This window comes from Podarcis pityusensis (assembly GCF_964106645.2).
Source record: "Podarcis pityusensis genome assembly, chromosome: 2".
Classification (NCBI taxonomy): domain Eukaryota; kingdom Metazoa; phylum Chordata; class Lepidosauria; order Squamata; family Lacertidae; genus Podarcis; species Podarcis pityusensis.
Window position 1 is genome coordinate 36,545,124 of NC_138029.1, and position 20,543 is coordinate 36,565,666.

The 20,543-nt window shown below is 44.1% G+C and overlaps 1 protein-coding gene across 4 annotated transcripts in view; it reads right to left on the reverse strand.

Annotated features, from left to right (window-relative positions):
- The window catches only part of RHBDF2 (rhomboid 5 homolog 2), a 61,177-nt gene that overhangs the window by 28,475 nt on the left and 12,159 nt on the right, over nt 1-20,543 (reverse strand). The window contains exon 1 of one of the 4 annotated variants that reach the window (XM_080993693.1): nt 12,334-12,352. The exons of 2 other annotated variants lie outside the window; for them this stretch is intronic. The gene's annotated coding sequence lies outside the window, so the exon portion shown is untranslated. Of the gene's footprint in view, nt 1-5,624; nt 6,062-12,333; nt 12,353-20,543 lie in introns of those variants that run through there. One more of the 4 variants, XM_080993691.1, reaches the window with a different exon arrangement.

Genomic DNA, 20,543 nt, shown 5'->3' on the forward strand with positions numbered 1-20,543 from the left:
TCGCAAAATATGCCTAGAACAATGAGAGTTTTGAACGCGGACAGGAACGGCCTTCCCTCCAGAAACTGCACCAGAGACTTCTTGTCCCTTGAACCAGCTCTTTAGCAGCAGTGGAGGAACCACCGGCCAAATAGCCAAATGTGGTTGCTCCAGCCAACCCTTGGGACTATCTCTAGACCACACTCCTTATCCCAGGCCACACTCCTCACCATCCCTTGCCCATGTCTCCCTTAAGTGCTTTTACCAGGCTGGAAGGTATCTGAGCTGTAATGATGTTTCTAGCTCACTTGGATGGAGGTATGTGTGTACAAACCTATGGCACTTGTACAGCTGGAATGTAACCACCTGCACAAAAGGGAAGAGTCACATCCATTGCTCCAGCCATGGAGGAATGTTGCCCTCAGGGTGGAAAGGATTCCCAGCTGTTGATTCACAGTATGCAGGAGGCAGGTGGTTACTCAGGCTTTAAAACTATTCTTTTACCTGGGCGCTGCTGTTTTCAGTTAATTCTAACATAATTGTTATTTAACAAATTTCTGAATATTTTACTTTACGCTGCCCTAACAACTTATTCGAAGGGTGGGGTATAAATACAGACAGAAAGAAAATAAAAGAAAGACTGTGGCTATCTTGCAATAAGATTCCCCTTATGTTCTGAAGCTTGGAAAGAGCAGCAGCTTCTGTAGCAAAGTATCCCACCGGGAGCGCATTACAGATACCCCCATATATTTCAAGGGAGATGATGAGACGATAAATGTTTAAGGAGGTCCCTCTCAGCAAGAAGAGCACCGTAATCAATAACCCAGGACCAGAAGCATCCAGGGGGATTGAGCATCCTATCCGGCAATTCTCAAAAGTGCTTGAGTGGGCAAGCAAAGAGAGCTCATGTCAATGGTGCACCGAGGGAACTGGCGCCTCAAGCTGCTTATGTCATCCATAATATGCTTTATAGCCAGAGCCATCTCCGAACTTCAAGGGGAAAGGAAATGTTTATAGTCCATTCAACCCACATAACGGGAAAGCAGAATCAGCAAACAACAGAGGTCTTTGGGGCTGATGGAAGAGGCACAACTGCCATACAAACAGCCAAGCAGACAGTCTTTCCAGGAGTTTTGTGTCAACAACCCCGCGTACAGTCATGCTTTACCTTCCACCTTCATCATCTCCCCGAATAGAAATGCAGTACAGACAAAACTCCAACTATGCTCTAGTCGGCTCTAAGGGCCACTTCTGCATGCAGCGCTTATTCTGAGGATTGGAAGTGCTCCTGCAGCATTTCAAATGCACCGTACTCCAGCTCCTACTAGTTATCTACATTCACCTGGTTGATGCCGCTGAACAAGTGCAGAGAACCAGGTGCAAGTCTATGTGGCTGGCAGAGGAGGAGGAGTGTTGTTGTTTTCCCAGGGCTTTCCCTGTCTTTTGAGTGTTAACAGCTGGTTGTTGGAAGCATCCCTTTCCATATAGGAGTCCCTCAGGTGGCACAATGGGTCAGTGCATCTGGCTGTTAACCAAAAGGTTGGTGGTTCGAGCCCACCCAAAGACGGCTGTGGGCAGGATTCCTGCATTGCAGGGGGTCGGACTAGAGGACCCTCAGGGTACCTTCCAACTCTACACTTCTATATGATTCTATAACCATACATGCTCTTGTACACATCTGTTCATGTCATATGAAACGCATGATGTTAGATAGGTCATCAATCTCAGAGACTTTGGTATTAAAGCAAAAAAAGCTAAACCAAGAATTTCTATGCATCACTTTCATGAATTAACTCTTAATTTCCTTCATGGCGCATGAGGCTTTAGGTCTGGCTGAGCAAAGCGGCATAGTTTACTTTTTCATTCTCTCAGAAAGTGTATGACACCAAAAGACAGAGAGTAAGAAATAGAGGCTGGCTGAGATTGAGGAAGAACAACTCCAAACCCAGCTCTCAGCATTGCCTTAGAGATTTTCCATGATGCAACTGAGTCATCAGGAGAGGATCAACTTCCCTTTCCACTTCAATCCAACCTCCTTCCTAGCACTACTAGCAAATTAGCAAGAGTCCTCACTTCCAAAGGCACAATCCCCTGACTCATAAGCTACTGGGAAAAGGCAGTCGAGATCCTAGATGGACCCAAACTTTCTTATTAAAACAATAACAATGCACCACCAAACAGCAACAATATTTGTATAACCAAGGCATATGTGTGTAACAAAGGAAGTATCATTAGCAATAGTGGCAGGTGCTATTTAGCTATAATGGTGGTCGCTTACATACTTTTTCAACGGATGACTGCAACTATGTGGAGAGCCTGTTATCTATTGTATCCATACAGTCAGCAATGTACCATATCTAGGCAAGCAACCAATCAGGAATGTGTGAGGAGGTATTTTATGAGATAGAATTTGTCTCAGGGTACAGTGAGATGCCTGCAGAAGAGATAGACAAACTGATTCTGAAGTTGTCCTTTGATGAGACCACCGCATGGCCTATGCTGTCCACTGTGGTCACAGAAACAGAAGAGCAGGAAATGTCTACAGCTGCATGCACAGGGACATAAAGAAACAGAACTTAATGCCCCAACAATATTTCCCAGGGCTTGAGAGTACCAATACCTGTTGGAATTAGAAGTCCTTCATCCTACTCACCCTCCAAATGAAACCCATAGGGATCTCAGGACATGTCATGCATTTATCTCTGCATCTAATCTTCATATGTGCAAATGTGCACCCTATTTTTCTTTATGACACAATGTTTTTAGGAACATAAAGCCACTGGCATAGTGTAGGACCGGGGTGTGTGTGTGTCACAGGGTGAGCACAAAATTGTTAGGGGTGAAAAATTTCAAACACCTAGTACTGCCTCAGTACAGCTGCACACTCCTGTCACTGGACTCCACTGAAAACGGCATCTCCAGGGGCCACTAGGGGGTGCATTGGAAGATGGCCGACAAGACCATCTCTCCGATCCACACGGGGTAATTAAGAGGCTGTTATGGGAGTAGGCAGCCTCCCTTGTTGCCCCAAGGAAATGGGGAACACTGCCCTTACCTGCTGTGCCCATAAATCACCCCCTAATTCGAAAGAAGGGGGTGAGGGCCCTAGGCAGAATGCCCCCGTGTGGACATCGGCTCTCCTGGACGCTGTCTCTGATCGCGCACTAGTTGCAGCAATTTGGAATAATTAATTACAAAAGAAGCAAATGCACATATTTCAAGTGAAGAAGGGGAGTGAAGTCTGCTAATTTAAGTGACCTCTGCGAAAGAAGACGACGGGCTGGAGAAACAGCAATATTTTACGATGAAGATACACTAAAGGCGGGGTATGTTGACAACGGGGCTGAATGGGGGGGGGAACCTTTTTTACTTTCCTTCTATGTGATTTACAAGAACCCCTCCTCATTAGAACCGTCGGTTGAACTGACCCAAGCAGGATGATTAAGGTCTGTGTGGAGATAAACTTTAACCAAAAGTATGCTTTATGGAGACCGAGAAGCAATAAGAGCTTTTGGGAATGGCGCAGCAATTAATTCGGAGTCGCCATCTTGCCAAAGGATTTACAGCCGGGAGGAAGAACGGATTTGTTTTCAGACTGCATTCCTAGTGAATCTCCTCAGAGGTTTTGAGAAAGGAGGCAGATTGGTGAAGATTAATGACGCTAAGACTGTTTTGATGTATGGAAGTGATGTTATATGGAAAACGTCTGGATATGGCTACTGGATAAAAAAAATAATATCCACGCAGGATTACAAACTGTTCTAACCAGCTTGCGGAGACTATCAGAGGTCACAAAGAGAAAGGAAAAATATATGAAAATAACAACAAGAGATGTGGAAAAATAATAAGAAAGGACTGGATAGTACTGTGAACATCATAAGGTTAGATTTGTGGACATTAAAACAGCAGTAAGAAGCAAGAAGTTGATTGGATCCCTTCGGAACTTGAAATATGGGTACCCCCAACAAAAATTTAAAATTCGGCTCTGTAATTTGGAATTTATGTAATTTGGTTTGATTTGATGTGATTGGTCGGTTAATAAAAAATTATTCTTAAAAAAAAAGAAAACGGCATCTCCATGCGAACCAGGAAGTGGCCTCTCCAGACAACAGAATGACTCTTCTTTTTTCATCCCTGTATCTGCAATCTCCTGAGTGATGCGGATGCTGTTAGGCAGTTGAATGCGCATGCGTACTCTGTCCATCTGTCCTCCACCTCCACGTGGCCCCTGGGCACTGACAACCCACACTATGCCACTTCAGAAAGCATTAGAGTGAAAAACCTATGAGCAGGAACTCATGTGCAATTGTTATGGAAAGAGACTGTCATGCTCAGAAACTAGAGGGTCTTTTAGAATGTGACATCACCCCCCTCTTGGGTTACTGAGGCCATCCTGCCATCTGTAATACTCTATTTAACATGGTTGCCCGACACCGATCTGCACCTAATGCTAAGGCATATTTTATTAACCAGTGGTTTATTATGTGTGAACTCCATCCTGTGACTTATCCAGACTTTGCTTACTGCCAACAAAATACAGTCTGAAACTATGGTTTCTTATAAACCTTGGTTTGTTTTATCTATGGCTAGCATTACATGTGAATCCAGGACCCTTCCTTAATCATGGTTTCTTTGGTCACTAACTTGCCGTGAGCCTAAAGGTCACCGAGCCTAAAGGATATACAGTGGTGCCTCGCAAGACGAAATTAATCCGTTCCGCGAGAGTCTTCGTCTAGCGGTTTTTTCGTCTTGCGAAGCAACCCTATTAGCGGCTTAACGGATTAGCGCTATTAGCGGTTTAGCGGCTATTAAAGGCTTAAAGGCTTAGCGGATTAGCTGCTAAAAGGCTATTAAAGGCTATTAAAGGCTTAGCGGATTAGATAAAGGGGGGGAAAAGCGAAAAAAAAATCTCAAGACTCGCAAGACATTTTCGTCTTGCGAAGCAAGCCCATAGGGAAATTCGTCCTGCGAAGCAACTCAAAAACGGAAAACCCTTTCGTCTAGCGGGTTTTCCGTCTTGCGAGGCATTTGTCTTGCGGGGCACCACTGTACTGCAAGAATAGATGGAAAACACCAGCCAAACTTTGGAGAAACAAGTCATGGTTTGTTTGAAAGTGTGTGGGACAGCTTGTGGTTAACTTTAACGAATCGTGGCTTAGCATTCTGAGCGCTCTGCCACATAGGAAGTGGTTGGCCCTGAAAGTTTCAGTCACTAATACGTAAGCCTGGCCTGTGGCCTGTAAACAAAGACCACATAAAGGAATAGTTTACCAGGCAAAAGTGTTTTTTATAACCCACTGTTGATTATGCCACTGAATATTATTTAGTCACTGCTAGGACAAATCAGGAAGGAATGTTTTTTCAGGTTACATTTGAATTTAAATTCAACTTAAATTACATTATGCACTCCCAAACAACTTTTTTATTAAAAATATTCCATTTCCCAAACTTCCTTCTGCCAAGACTTGGCAGCCAATGGAAAATTCATAAGCTTTGCACATCAAGCAAAACCATTTGGCTTGGCTCTATAATCTGAAAACTTAGATCATTACTGCACTTTGGTAGCAGAAATCCTTCAAAGCTGCCTGATCATGTAACACACACACACAAGAGAAACACTGGTGCTCTTTATTCAGTTTGCTTACATGTTTATAGCTAACACCTTGGAATGGATCCATCAGGCAAAAGAGAGGCTTAAGCTGGATGGAAAGTTTCCCCTTCAAAGTCTCTGTGGGGAGTTCGGGGAGAGATTTATTTTCCCTCAGGAAGGGAGACAGCACACCAGCCAGACGTGTCAGTCGCAATAGTCAACACCTTGGAGCAGCAGAGGGGGAAGGAGGAGGAGAGGAGGCACTGAAAGCAGAACAAGTAAGAGATCGCGCAATGGTTTATCAGAACAAGGTCAGCAACAGCGGAACAGATGTCCGAGATGCCTTTTGCCATGTTACCAACATTGCTGACATATCTCAGCTGGTTTCCATAACAATGCAAGGTCCTGCCCGGCTCGTTGTGCCAAACCAAGACGGCTTTCACAATGCCAGCTTATAGAGATGCCACAGATGAGTGGCTGGGCTGGCGGGAGAGAAGCAGACATGACTCACTGGCAAGCCTAAGGACAATGAGTGCCTGAGATTTTTATTTTCTTTACCTACAGGAGGAACGAAAGCTTCAAAAGAAGAAGAGGAGGACACTGAAAGTGGAAAGCGAGAAGAACGCAGCCAGTGACCAGCCATTTCATGACACAACATGCACATGCAGTCAGGCAAAATGGGAGGGAGACTGCAAGCCTTGAAAATCCAGAAAGCACAAAGTTACCTGTAAGGTTTGGTAGTAGCAAGTGGAAAGGAGAGGTGGAGACACTTGGAGGCGGCACAGAGGTGGCTCTCCAAATTCTTAACTATACTTGGGATACAACCTCCCCTTCCCCCCTCCTTTCACATTAAATGAATCTCCTGTATCCTTCACCAAGCAATAGCTCGTGAAGAGGCAACTGACAACAGTGATGCCTTTTGGTGGAACAGTTGTCGGGATGGGGGATAATATAATAATATAAATTTATTATTTATAACCTGCCCATCTGGCTGGGTTTCCCCAGCCACTCTGGGCGGCTCCCAACAGAAAATTAAAAGCATGATAAAACATCAAATATTAAAAACTTCCCTAAACAGGGTTGCCTTCAGATATCTTCTAAAATTCAAGTAGTTGTTTATTTCCTTGACATCTGATGAGAAGGGTTCCACAGGGCGGGCGCCACTACTGAGAAGGCCCTCGTTCCTTGTAACTTTGCTTCTTGCAGTGAGGGAACCACCAGAAGGCCCTTGGAGCTGGACCTCAGTGTCTGGTGTCCGATGAGGGTGGAGACGCTCCTTCAGGTAATGCTGGACTACAACTCCCATCATCCCACACCACTGGCCATGATGGGATTTTGAGACCAACAACATCTGGAGGGCTTTATGTGTAACCCAACTGTAAGGGGTGGCTCCCCAAACCAAAGACACTGCAGAGGGATATGTGTGTGTAAAAATCCCCGACAGTTGCCTCAGAACTGTCAGAGACAGTGTCAGAAAAAGAGTGGGCTGAGAGTTTCTAGTTTGGAACTAACTGAAGCTGAGCCTTGGGGTGGGGTCAGCTTAAGTGGCTCTCTGAGGATCTGCTGCCAGTCATAGGAGTGACTGTATGCTTCTACAGTGCTTTACTTGTACATTTGCAACTAAAAAAGAGAGATCATCCAAAGAGAAAAACTAAACCCTTTAGCGCTGTCCCCGGAACTTCTCGTTGCAGGGAGCAGGGAGCATATTCTTAAAGAGTTCAGTTGCTATCTAAGAAAAACCGAGTTAAACATATACTTTGTCTCTAAGGTTTTTTGGTTCAAGGCCCCCAACCATCTCTGTGTATTTGAGAGAACCCAAAAGCCCCAGCTGACACTCTTTGAGGGTATATAGCAGGGGTCAGCAACCTTTTTCAGCCATGGGCCGGTCCACCGTCCCTCAGACCATGTGGTGGGCCGGACTATATTTTTTGGGGGGGAAATGAACAAATTCCCATGCCCCACAAATAACCCAGAGATGCATTTTAAATAAAAGAACACATTCTACTCATGTAAAAATATGCTGATTCCAGGACCGTCCGTGGGCCGGACTGAGAAGGCGATTGGGCCGCATCCAGCCCACGGGCCCTAGGTTGCCTACCCCAGTATACAGCAAAGGCCCAATTCTCCCCCCACCTCACCCTTTCTCTCTATAATGCAACAGGGACATGGCTAAAACCATTCTTCCTGACATTTAGTTCTGTTCCATTTTTGTCTGGAGAGGTGGCTTTTTAAGATGGTGGAATATACTACCGCATGAGCCCCTTTCCATAGCCTGAAGTGGTACAGCCCAGATGAAGGTTTGTCACAGTTTTATCACTGGCATCAACTTCCCAGTTTTTGTTCTAATTACCAGCTTTATTCCTCCCTGTCCAACAGCATTCAGGGTTACAGCGACATGCCACAGCTAGCAGCCACTTCCCACCCTTCTCAAATATATTCTGTCAAGCAGGTGCCAAGCCAAGAATTGAATCAGCTCCAAAAACAATAACAGGACAAGGGCCAATCCTAGGAATGGGAAGCAGGCGAATTCTAAAGAAAAAGCCTACCTACCCTCCTAGCCTCGCCCCAAGGAATACATGGGGAATCCCTGCCTACTGGAGAAGTTTCATTCAACAAGTCCCAACACAGCTCTCTCCGAAGCCTACCCAGGCAGCACCTGTTTGCACTGTTTGGTAGCCAGAAGGCTTAAGGGCAATTACAGGGTGACATTCCTTACTCATGCTGGCCCAAGGACAAGGATGTTTCAGAGCATCATATTACTAGAAGCAGCGAGGGGAGAGTATATTATTTTGAGCTGGAAACACATAATAAGAGGGAACAAAACCAAGACACAAACCAACAATTCTAGGAAACAGGCAGGGTGTCACCTCGATTCCCAGTGAAAGCTGCCGTTGAACAGAGCCCACTTAAATTATGGAGCTAAATTAGCTGGTAGATTTACATTACACGGACGCGGGTGGCGCTGTGGGTTAAACCACAGAGCCAAGGACGTGCCGATCAGAAGGTCGGCAGTTCGAATCCCCACGAAGGGGTGAGCTCCCGTTGCTCGGTCCCTGCTCCTGCCAACCTAGCAGTTTGAAAGCACATCAAAGTGCAAGTAGATAAATAGGTACGGCTCCGGCAGGAAGGTAAACGGCGTTTCCATGTGCTGCTCTGGTTCACCAGAAGCGGCTTAGTCATGCTGGCCACATGACCCGGAAGCTGTACGCTGGCTCCCTCGGCCAATAAAGCGAGATGAACGCCGCAACCCCAGAGTCGGCCATGACTGGACCAAATGGTCAAGGGTCCCTTTACCTTTTACATTACACCTGTGTGCATGTGCACATATCATATATGCATGTGCAATAAAAATATTACACATATGTATTCAGTGAAGCTAAAGGGCCATACAGTGCAAGAGACTTAGTCTCAAACATGTCTGGGCAAAACTCAAAGTGTGTATACAAGTACGACGAGCCCCACCCTCACAAATGCAGTAGCAGGCAATGAAATAAATTAGCAGAACAGAGATAGGATGATTATCACGAGTTATTGCCATTGTGAATAATCTCTGTGCTTGTATACATTTGGGCTTTATGCAGATATGGCACAATGTTATTGAAGGATTCAAAAGAAGAAGCCCAGGACCTTGACATTTGATACTATTGTTTTTAAATAAATAAAAACTGAACAAGGCAAACGCTCCAGAATTAAAACAAAGACTGTGCTGCTGCAAACCTGACGGTGATCACAAAATTTCACTGTGTAATTAAATGAAAGTTTTTGTTTTCAATATCCTTCTCCATTTTTTGGTACAGTACTCCAACTGCACTTTCCAATGGAGTACTGTACCAGGGCAGAACAGGGGTGGGTGTGAGTGTGAGGGGGCGTGGGGTAGGAACGCTCTCTTGATTTCCAGCATAAAGAAAAAATAGAGATAGGAATTAGTGACTTCCTTGTCTTGTAAAAAGGGACAGCACAAACTAGGGGGGACAGCATTTCATTCTCTGCTATCAAAAAGACAAAATATGTACCATATTAAAAATACACACAGCAGGTGGCATTTCAAAAGCGATTTAGCAAAGCTCCTTTAAACAGGAAGAGGTGACCAAGTAAAAATAATAAATATCATATATTCCTCATTTGGTTAGTACTAGAAAGCCTTGCCCTTCAAAACTCCCAAGAGAAATGCCAGACACTGAAGTAACTTTTGGGCTGGGTGCTTCACAACTGCCTCACAACAGAACTCTAAGCAGCCTTGCCCCAACAAGATACTGTGCTTAATTCCATAAAGCAGCCCAAGACATCAAGGCTAAAGCACAGGTTGCCACTATCCAATACTGGGCCCTCTGCCCAGGAGAGACGTGTGGCTCAGGCGCACTGCAGGCCCCATGGTGAGTGCCACCCAGCATTTTGTCACACACACCCCAGTGGTGACACCCGGGGCGGCCCGCACCTACTGCACCCCCTTCCTCCGCCACTGCCTCTGACCAGACCACTTAACTTGGATCTCCTTCATCTTCTTACCTCAATACCTTCCTCCAAACTCTGCTTTTCAAGAATATGCTCCTTGATCAGATACAGTTTCTACAGTGAAGATCTCACGAAATGGCTCAGATGTCAAAGTGTGATAGGGAAGCATAAGGGTTAAAAGGCATGAAAATAAGGCCAGAAAAACAACAACCCTGGTTTTGCATGACTGGGGACTTTCCTTGAGAGATTGATTGATTTATTTTGATGGAGTACACCTGGTAAGTTTCGGTGCACTTTAAGAAAGGCAGTTTCTAAAATCCTCTGGGGGAAAGGACACTGGGTGACTGCCAACTTTAGCTGTACTCTGAGTCACAGCGCTGAAATTAATGGACATGACTTAGGTCCATTAGTTTTAATGCATTTGCAACCAAAACGAGCAGCTAGCATCAATAACTTGGGGAAAAGCTTTAAGACGCTTTTGACAACTTATTTGGAACATATTTGAATACCTCTTTTATTTCCAAGCCCAATAGCAAAGTGGCTATTGTCTAGGCCCAATCACCAGGAGGTCTAAGTTTGCATATGAAACCAACACCTGAGAGTCACACACACCAAGTTCTGTAACAGTTGTTTGCAGCCAAGTGGAACATGCACGATCTAATCTGCTTTTTCTTACGCACATAAAAATGAAGTTCAAAACTGGCGGCCACCTGTGGGACACATCACTGAGAGCTGTGCCACAGAATAAAAGTAATAATAACATGGCTCTTAGAAATTTGTCAGCAACAGAATATTAAGGCCTCAACCTAGAAGTCTCTCTAATGAGCTAGGAAAGTGTGTGGAAGTGAGTACACTATGAACCAGAAGAGAGGGGTGAGGTAGGCTAGACTAGCAGCGATGAAGGTGAGTTTCATAGATAAGTTTTCAGCTACCAATTTACACCAGGTATCTAATAAGACAGACACCATAGAAACAATAAAAATATATCAAATCAAATCAGTCATTGTTTTAGAACCAGCTGCACAGAGTTGAATGTAGGGTCCCAAAATAAATTGTATGATCCCAGCAGACTCCAATTGGTGAGACTAGGATCCCAATGCCACAATAAAACAAGATAAAGAAGTTCAGCTTACTATTGCTGTCAAAACCTGATGTTATGATGGAGACCAGTGCCACTTGCCAACAGAGGCAATAAATTTTAATCCTAGCTTGCTACTCCTGGTGCCCAGATATAATAATATTAGTAATAATAAAACTCTGCCTGTCTTGTCAGTTTTAAATGGATGGCCATGCCTGCTCATTGCTGGTACTGAGGTCCAAATGGTGGAGTTCCCATCTGGCACCAGGAGACTGAAGACTTGTTTGAACACATTGAGGCAGGTTGTATTGTCCCCCTTCAGCAACAGACATTCTTTCTTTGACAACTGGCAGGCTGCAAAACCATCTCCACAAAGAGGAAGAGCCAAGTTTATTTTTTTTAACTCAGTGTATGTTTTGCATACAACCAACCCTTGCCTCAGTTTGCCTGCATGAATGTATGACAAATGCTGGGAAAGAGTTCACACTTTTTTAAGCTGACCAAATGAAAATGCCTCATTGTGGCTTCTCAGTATATGTTCTTTCTAGCTTCTAAAACTAAAAAGAAAAAACCACTGAACTTAAAAACCCAAATGAAAAAGTAGGCAAGGTAATAAAGATATCCTTCAGAAAATAAGGTTTTTGGTGAGGACTTTGAGGAAAGAACTGGGTTTTAAACATTCAGGGTTTAAACTGGAATATTTGGAACAAATATTTCACTTAAATCACATTAACCATGGGAGGTTGGGAAACTTTGACTGAAGAAGGTAGGATTCCTTCCAGGACTGCCATCCCAAGTGTTGAAAATGAGGCAGAATTGTCACATGTTATTGAAAAGCTGTTAGCATTTTGCTACCTGAAGTGGAGCAGCAAAAGTGTCCCTTCCCTGAAAGCCAAGGTGTGCATTATCTGAAACCAAGCCAAGTTATTTTGGTACCCCAGACAGAAAATCCCACAAGTGTTTCTCCCCCGCCCTGACATTAAAAATACAACACCACCACAACAACAGACTAGCCAACCATTTACTATTGCCTTTTCATGGCACCCAAAATCAGCGCCTGAAGCAGCCACCTTCCTCTGTCTAATGCCCCATCAAAGCTCCTTCCCTCCCCAACATAGGTCATCGTAAAGCACAGTTAAATACAGTCAGCACAAAGAACTGACCTTTTAAAAAAAAATGTCACTGACAACAGCTATTTCTGGAAGAATGAAATGTAGGAAGTGAACTCACATACATTCATCACTGTTGTGCAATACGCCCGCAGCTGGTTTCAAAGAACTGCTTCTTGCCCAGTCTCCTTTCCTATCAAGCGTCTCCTTGTCACCCAGGCGTCATCACCAAGGTCCTATTCCCGATGATAACAGACTATCTGGGCGGCAGCAAGGCAGGCTCATCAAAGAAGGCTTTCAAATGCATATAGAGGTTTCTTCTTTTTTTTCCAGGAAAGGGGGTGGGGTGGAACCCATTCATTTGCAAGTTTCAGTGTGGTTAAATTTGTGGTAGTGATGTCAGTGCTAGTGTTTCAACACACTCCTCCCAAGACTGTGTATGTACACATTTCTGGACACAGCAGACCTCCACAGCCAGCTTTCCCCATCATCTTACTGCTACTGCCTTGTGCTGTCAAACACTGGAGTTGCGAGGAAAATATTTCAGGGGGACAGCCAAACTGTGACTTGTGGACCAGAGCGAGCTCCCAAATGCACCGGGCAAATAAGGGTATGGTTTAGCAATGCCTTTTAAGGCCCCCATGGAGTATAATCAGCAATGAAAGGATTTTCTACCAGGAATAAGTATAATTAATTTGAATGCTAATATATGCTGCTGGGCTTCAGATAAATGTTTCTCCAGCCAGTGTGGTCAATGGGCAGGGATGATGCGAGTTCTGGCAGCAAAATATCTTTGGGCGGTGGTGAATGAATGCCAAAATTAAAGAATTAAAAGGGAAACGTTACAGAGCAGTAAAACATACTAGGGCCAACCGGGTGGTTTAGAAAACACACAGGTGGGCAGGAACTATCCAATAAGAGAGAGAAGCTTCCTGCCACAGGGTGACAAAAGAAATTGGCAAGACTGAGTGACATAAGCCAGTCTTTCTGGGCTCATGGAAAGGCCAACAAGGAGGAATGGTGGAGAGAACACCAGTTTCCAAGCAGACCTGCCTGTTCTCCTTGGACTGAAGCAAGAAGCAGAATTCCATAAACTATTCCATGGCAAGCACAAGAATATGCCATGCCTGCATTGCTGGTAGTGGCTCAAAGACTGCCAGCCATGGCAATTCCATTGTTGCCCCAGTCTGCAGTGCAGCCACACTCCCATTTTAAGAGGACCATTTCTTACTTCAGGAAGAAGAGAGAAACCAAGTACAAGAGGGGTGGGTTCTGAAAAATAGGAAATCTTTTAATAATGTATTAAATTGCTCAGAGGAACCTTCCTCAGAGACACAAGAATTCAGTTTGTTGTTATTCTGGTGAGGCAAAATTGCTCAGCTAATTGAATTCTTATGCCCCCAATGAAGGTTTGCACCGAAACATTAAGGTTCTCTTTATTATTTTTCAGTGCCATTTTGAGGCTTGCCACCCCCAGCTCTTACTAAAGAACATTAAAGCCAAAAACTTTTAATGGGGCCACAAAGAGGACTCTATTCTCAGTGAACTCAAATCCGATACTCCCAAGACAGGGGTGGTTTTATGCTTCTGAAGAGAATCTTGTGACAATGTCAAGGTCTCACTAATTCCCCCTCATCAGTAGGTAATTATCGGTATATTTTAAACACACGCGTATCAACATTTAATTGTTTTAAAATGATTTTCCTCTCTGTTTTCAGCTGTTCCTATTTTTATCTGTAAGCCGCCTTGAGTCCCAGTTAGGGAAATATAAATATCTAATAATGTTAATGTTAATGCCTTACTAGAATGCTGTCTGTTCCAAAATGCAGCTGGCAGCAACATGTTTGCTTAGCCACTACCATCGCCTCGCCCCCCTGCTTCTGCTTCCTGCGAAAACAAGACACAGCAGGAAATAGCCAAGAGATAGGATGAGAAAGATGACAGAGACATGGGAGTGGGAAGAAAGAGGTCTGAAACAACCCAGGCAAGGCCCGAATACAGCAGAAGGCTCATGGGTGGGGTGGGGGGCAAGAAATGAGACTGGCTTACGTCTAACTTTGCCCTCATCAACAGAAGCCATGCCCCAAAGGACAGCACATAATTGTGAAGAAACCAGAGGCCTTTCTCCTGGGCAGTCGGCCAATCGGTGTTAAAAAAGGATAGAACTTTCTTTATGTACGCAACAACAGCAGCAAGAATACTCATCGCAAAGTATTGGAAGACACAAGAGTTACCCACACTGGAGGAATGGCAGATGAAACTGATGGACTATATGGAACTGGCGGAAATGACTGGTAGAATCCGTGACCAGGGAGAAGAGTCGGTGGAAGAAGACTGGAAGAAATTTAAAGATTATCTACAGAAATATTGCAAAATTAAGGAATGTTAGAGTGATGATGGATTGAAATTAAGTGGCTTCTAGCTATACAGGCTTTAAAGTTATATATAGATCAAGATTAAGGATTAGGATCAAAAAAGTTAAAGGAAATGGAAATTTGGCTTTTAAGAGGTAAAAATTTTAATGTTATACTATATTAAGATTAAGGATTGGGATTAAAAAAGAGGGAAAGAAATTGCTGGACAAACAAAATTGAACTGGAATACAAAAGAGGGAGGTATGAGGAGGTCCAGAAAATAAGTTAATTTAAAAATGGTGATGAAAAGGTGGTATTGTTTTTAACTGTTTTCTTTTTTGTCTTTTGTTTTTTGTGTTTTTTTTGGATTATGTATTGTGTACTTTTGAATTGTGTATTTTTCTTTTTTCTTTTTAATTTTTTTTACTGATGTGTTCTTTTTATTGGAAACTCTAATAAATATCATTAAAAAAAAAAAAAAGGACAGCACATAAATGGAAGCAAGAGGGAGCAAGAGGGAACCACACCAGGACAGAAGCGCCATCAAAGTAATGGACTCTTCGATGGAATCCCAAACAGCAAGCACTAAATAGAGACCATCCAGCACTGAGGTGGGGAACCTTTTTCAGACTAAGGACCACATGGCGGCAGTGAAGGCATATGCCAGTGATTTATGGGCTGTGGCTGCTGAGGAGGCCACAGACCATCTTGGCTGTGAGTCCTGGAAGACTTTGCAGGCCTTTTCCCACTGGCCTTGGAGGGTAGGGCCCTGACTGACTGCAGCTACAACAGCTGAGGCTGGGGTGCTGTTTGGGGGTCTTTTAGGGGGGGTCAGGGCAGAGGAGATTATTGCTGTTGTCTTTTTGTATCTTTATTTTAGACCTTGTTTTGATTCATGTGGAAATTGTTCAGTTTGGTTGTGTATATTTAAAAGTTTAATTTATTGTTTACAGCTACTTTCGTTATGTTGTGGTCACGTATTTGTTTCATGTTGTAAGCCGCTTTGAGCATGGTTTGAACTGTGGCAAGGCAGCATGCAAATAAAAATTATGTGTGTGGGACCAGAGGCAGAAGAGGTCAGAGCTATAAACGCGAGCTTTACCTGTGCACTCAGTGGGGTAGTTCCTTAACACACGCTCTCTCATAGCCCTCCATCCTCCACCCAGGAAAGCAAACAGCTTTCTCCGATTCCAAGGACCCATTCTAGCCAAGGAGAATGGAAAGAAGGGCTGGAGAGGGGGCATGGCTCAGAGGGGTTTATCACTTGACTCCTAAGAGCCACAGAGAGAGGCCTGGAGGAAAGCAATTGCCCTCTTTACCTGAGGCTCCCCATTGCTGATAAGAACCATAAAATTGTAGCGTTGGAAGGGACCACCAAAGTCATCTAATCCAAATTCCTGCAATACAGGAATCTTTTGCCCAGTGTGAGGCTTGAACTCACAACCCTGAGGTTAAGAGTTTCATGCTCTACTGACTGAGCTATCCAGCAGCTGCAGAACAAAAACCATCTTTTCTCCCTGGACTCCAACTATTTGTAACCTGGAAGGTTATACCGGCCTACCTACTAACATTTAATGCGGGGTTGCGGGGGGGGGGGGGGAGAGAACAAGCTCATGTCTTTGCTTCACATTAAGAAAAGGAACAGATCATGGGGGTGGTGAGTGAATCAGCCGAGGAAGAAATTTTAATGAGGCCCAGTGGTGTGCGATACAAGGAAATGTTTTCATGGGAATCTGCTGCCCCGCCAGCATATTTTCACAAGTCTTCTCTTACTGGACAGGCAGCACATTTTCAAGTTCAGACATACCTGCCTGTTTTCAATGTCAATTCTCAAGTTATTATCAAAGGGTCAAGTTCAAAATAATAAAAAAAGACTAGTAAAGCTACAGGATACAATGAAAAATTGATACAGTTAACTGAAGTTCTAGATAAAAAATACACAACACCAGTGTTTTCTTCTTGCTGCAGCTTCAAACATCTCGGCACAAGTTACAAACATAACACAAATATCACTGGAAACGGTTTCTGAAGAATGATTTGCGCCACCAACAGCCAAAGCATGCAATCTAGAACGATGGCTATTAGCTATGATGGCTCTGCTCTGCTTTCACAACCAGAGGCAATAATGCTTCTGCCTTCCAATGGCTGGAAACGGCCAGAAGGGAGACTGCTCTTGTTCTTGAATCCTGCTTGCAGGTTTCTCACAGGCAACTGGCCATTGTGAGAGCATGGTGCTGGACTAGGTGAACCCCTGTGGCCTGATCCAATAGGCTCTTATGATGTTCTAAACAAGGAGTTCCATCAGCAGATGTAGTTCAATAACACCAGATGGAGTTCCATAACTCCTGGAGGGCACCACGTTGGCTACCCCTGCTCTACCAGCATTCCTGTGGTGATTAGGGGTGAGAAACTCACTGGAGGAGCTCAAGTCTTATGAGCTCACGTCTCCTCACAGCTTATGCTCAATATCCGCCTGTTCTGCACTCTGACTACAAAACCAGGCAGTTGCAGAGTGCGGTGCATATGTGTCAAGAGACCTTAGCAAGCCATTTGCTTTTTAAATGTCCCGTCATAACCTACAGTGCAAAGAAGTGAGGAAGAATGACATCACTACTAACCCCAGCCTAGGCAGAAAAGGGAAATAGGGGGCTGCCTGTGCAGACACAAAACCAAGTGTGTTTGCGTTAGTAAGATGACCCATGTTTGAGCCATGTGAATTCCCACCAGTGTTGGACTCGGCTGCAGCAGGTGACCCTTCCCTAGGGTAGCCTCATGCTAAGAGGTGGTTTGCTGCACAGCAAGCAGTTTCACCCCATACAGCCCAGTCAGGCTGGGAAATGCAGAAGTCAGAGTGCTCGGTCTTAGGACATCAAAGTCTTACCAGGAAACTGCCTTCCTCTTCTCACTGTTAAGGGTGGTGCAGGGAAGAAGAAAAAACAGGTCACAACTAGTATGAGAAGCATTGCAAGATGACCACTCTCCACTTTCTGAGCTAAGTGTAAGAAAGATGCAGCATACAGTATTTGTAATGTAACCAAAGAAATTACTACATGGAGGATAAGGGGAGGGGGAGAGAGAACATTTTGAAATGTGCTCCGAATAATGCACACACTAATTTAATCTGAAATCAGTATATCACCATTGGTAAAAACAAAAACAAAATCCTGCAGCCTTTTTACACAAGGAAATGGAAAGAGCAGCAGTATCTGTTGCAACGTTGGGAAATCATGGTCCTCCAGATGTTGTACTACAACTCCCATCATCCCTGACCCTTGGAGTCTAATACCTGCAAGGCCACAGGTTCCCCATCTGTGATCTAGGATACATTGATACCATATATTTAAATCACATGGTTTCTTCCAAAGAATCCTGGGAACTGTAGTTTGTTGAGGGTGCTCTGGTAGGGATGAATTACAGTTCCCAAGATCTTTTAGAGGAAGCCATGTGCTTTCAAACTACCTTAAATGTGCTTTAAACTTGACCCTAATGGAACTAGGAAGAATGCAGACATCAAATATAAAATTTGACCAGAATTTCAGAGTATTCTAAACAATCACAAAGTACCTTTCTATTTGGGAGAGGAAAGAAAAAGCTTCACCATAAAAATTGACCAGAATCTGGATTAGACTCTGCCATCAATTCATCACATATAAAAATTGTTTAGACAAAAATAGCACTCACGCCCTGTGTTTCGTAGTGACATGTTGGTTCCATTTAACAACATTTTCTAGGACAGAAGAATTCCATACACATTCAGCAGCCACATTGGAATTAGCATACACATGCTCAACAGAATGATATAGTTGAAAACACAGCAATTTTTTACCCCCCACCCACCCAAAGCAGGACAAGGCAGTATCATTCCGCACCAATTCCCAGGATGCAACTGATAAAACAACTATTAATGTCATAGTTCTTTTTTGCTTTCCTTTAGTTTGCATTTTGTTCCACATGTATTCACAGGATGGGGAAGTTCTCCCCATTGCTTCCTCACAGCAGAAAAACCTCTGGGAGAGTTCCATGCATTTTTTTTTTTTTAAGGGAGGGAGGTTTCACAGAAAATTAATTTAAAATCAGTGTTAGGGGTCTGGCATATTTTTAAATTTCTAAAAGAAGATACACACGCAACACTCCTGAAAGAGAGGGGAATGAAAGCTCCCTCTGCACCTATGTAGAATTTTGACTATGTTATGGCCTCAGACTGGCCAAGAGCTCCTCTTTTAAAAATGAACACACATAACTCTAGAAGGGCTTTCAGCATATGTATCTTTGTGAGCTACAAGAGCAATTCCTCTTTATAAATCCTCATCACTTCTCATTGAAATGTGCACCCTTTGTAATGAATGAATTCATGTTCCATTAAAATTTCCTACAAGGAGATCAATCTCAACATATGGGGGTGAGGCGTAAAAGCACGTACACCAAAGTTCAAACACTGTGCAAGACATCCCTTTGTCATGCAACTCGGGCAACACAGAGATTCTTCTGCACTGGGCATCTATCTCTGAAGAGCATCCCTGGGCTGAAGGCAAGGCTACTAACAGTGCGTTTGTGTCACGTCCCAGGTAACAGTCTCCCTTCAAGTTCACCATCCACCCTACTACCACTGATATGTATTGGTACAGCCAGAATGTGATATGGTGTGATAATCCCTTTTGCCTTATCCAGCAGCAGCTCAAAGTCAAGTCAGAAACATCAGGTCCTGGTTGAGGAACATCTCACCTGCTCTTTTACACAAAGAGCACCACCTTTCCTTTTGTCAAGAAGCCCAGCTTCTCAATCTTACATCATGTAGACAACTCACTAGGCCGCAAAGAGACAAAATAAAACTGGCCATTCTTACTTCCATGACTTCGTGGCACAGTGTGCCACTTGTCAGAATCACCTCTACTACATTTCCTTCCACCCCAACGCAACAAGTGGCCACTTTTATTTTTTAATTACGTTTATATCCCACTTTCCCTCCAAGGAGCTCAAGATGGCACCAATGGTTCTCCTTCTCCCCCTTCTTGTTTTCCTCACAACCACCCAATGAGTTATCTGAGGCTAAGGAACAATGACTGGCCCAAGGTCATCTAGTGAGCTTTGTGGCCAAGCAGAGATTTGGACCCAGTCTCCCTAGCCCAACACTCGAACCACTATTTCCCAAAATTCTAGTCCTCCAGAAGAAGTGAATGAGCTTCAGAAAGACTGCTCAGAACATTCTGGGGTGTCACACTGGAGCTGGGGGAGGGAGCTGGGGTTGGAGAAAGAGGTAGGGGGAGATAGAGCCTGTGTGGCAAGCTTTAACCATTACAGAAAAAGAGTGGGTGCAGAGAAAAATGGGTCTGACAACGCTATTCTTCAAAGGGCATATTTTCCATGAAAACTGCACAACTTCATACTGTAGAGCAGCTTTCACTTCCTGCCCAGATTTAAAAAGCAGGCTGTTCCAGCAGAGGCAAGCAAATCAGAGCTGGTCAGATTTACAGATAGCACATGACAATGCTTAGCCCAGAGCTAATACAATAAGGTCACACTCATGTCAGAGCCAATATAATAAGGTCACACTCATGCCAGCCTATGAATTACAGAGATAATCTCAAATAATCCCCCAGCACCAACAACCACATAATAAAAAAAATGTGTTTGACAAGAGCTCAGCTGCCAACTGCCAGAGGCAGTACAGGAACATAGGGGTCCTCCAGATATCCTTTCTATTGTGCATCTGTGATGGTTTACGGTCTTGTCGGTATAGGGGAGGTTAGACGCAATCCCACTTCCAATACTGTTTGCACCTGCAAATGCTTTGGGGCGGACATACTGATTTGTTTCCAATCAGTGCACATCCCAACAATTTCAACACAATCCCACAGCTCAACCTACACTTGCCACACCGGTGCAAAGCTGGCCAAAGTGCTGGAGCATTAAAAACAGTCCCAGCAGTGACCTATTGAACTCCCTCAAAGGGGCACCCAAACCACAAACTCCGAAGAGCCCAA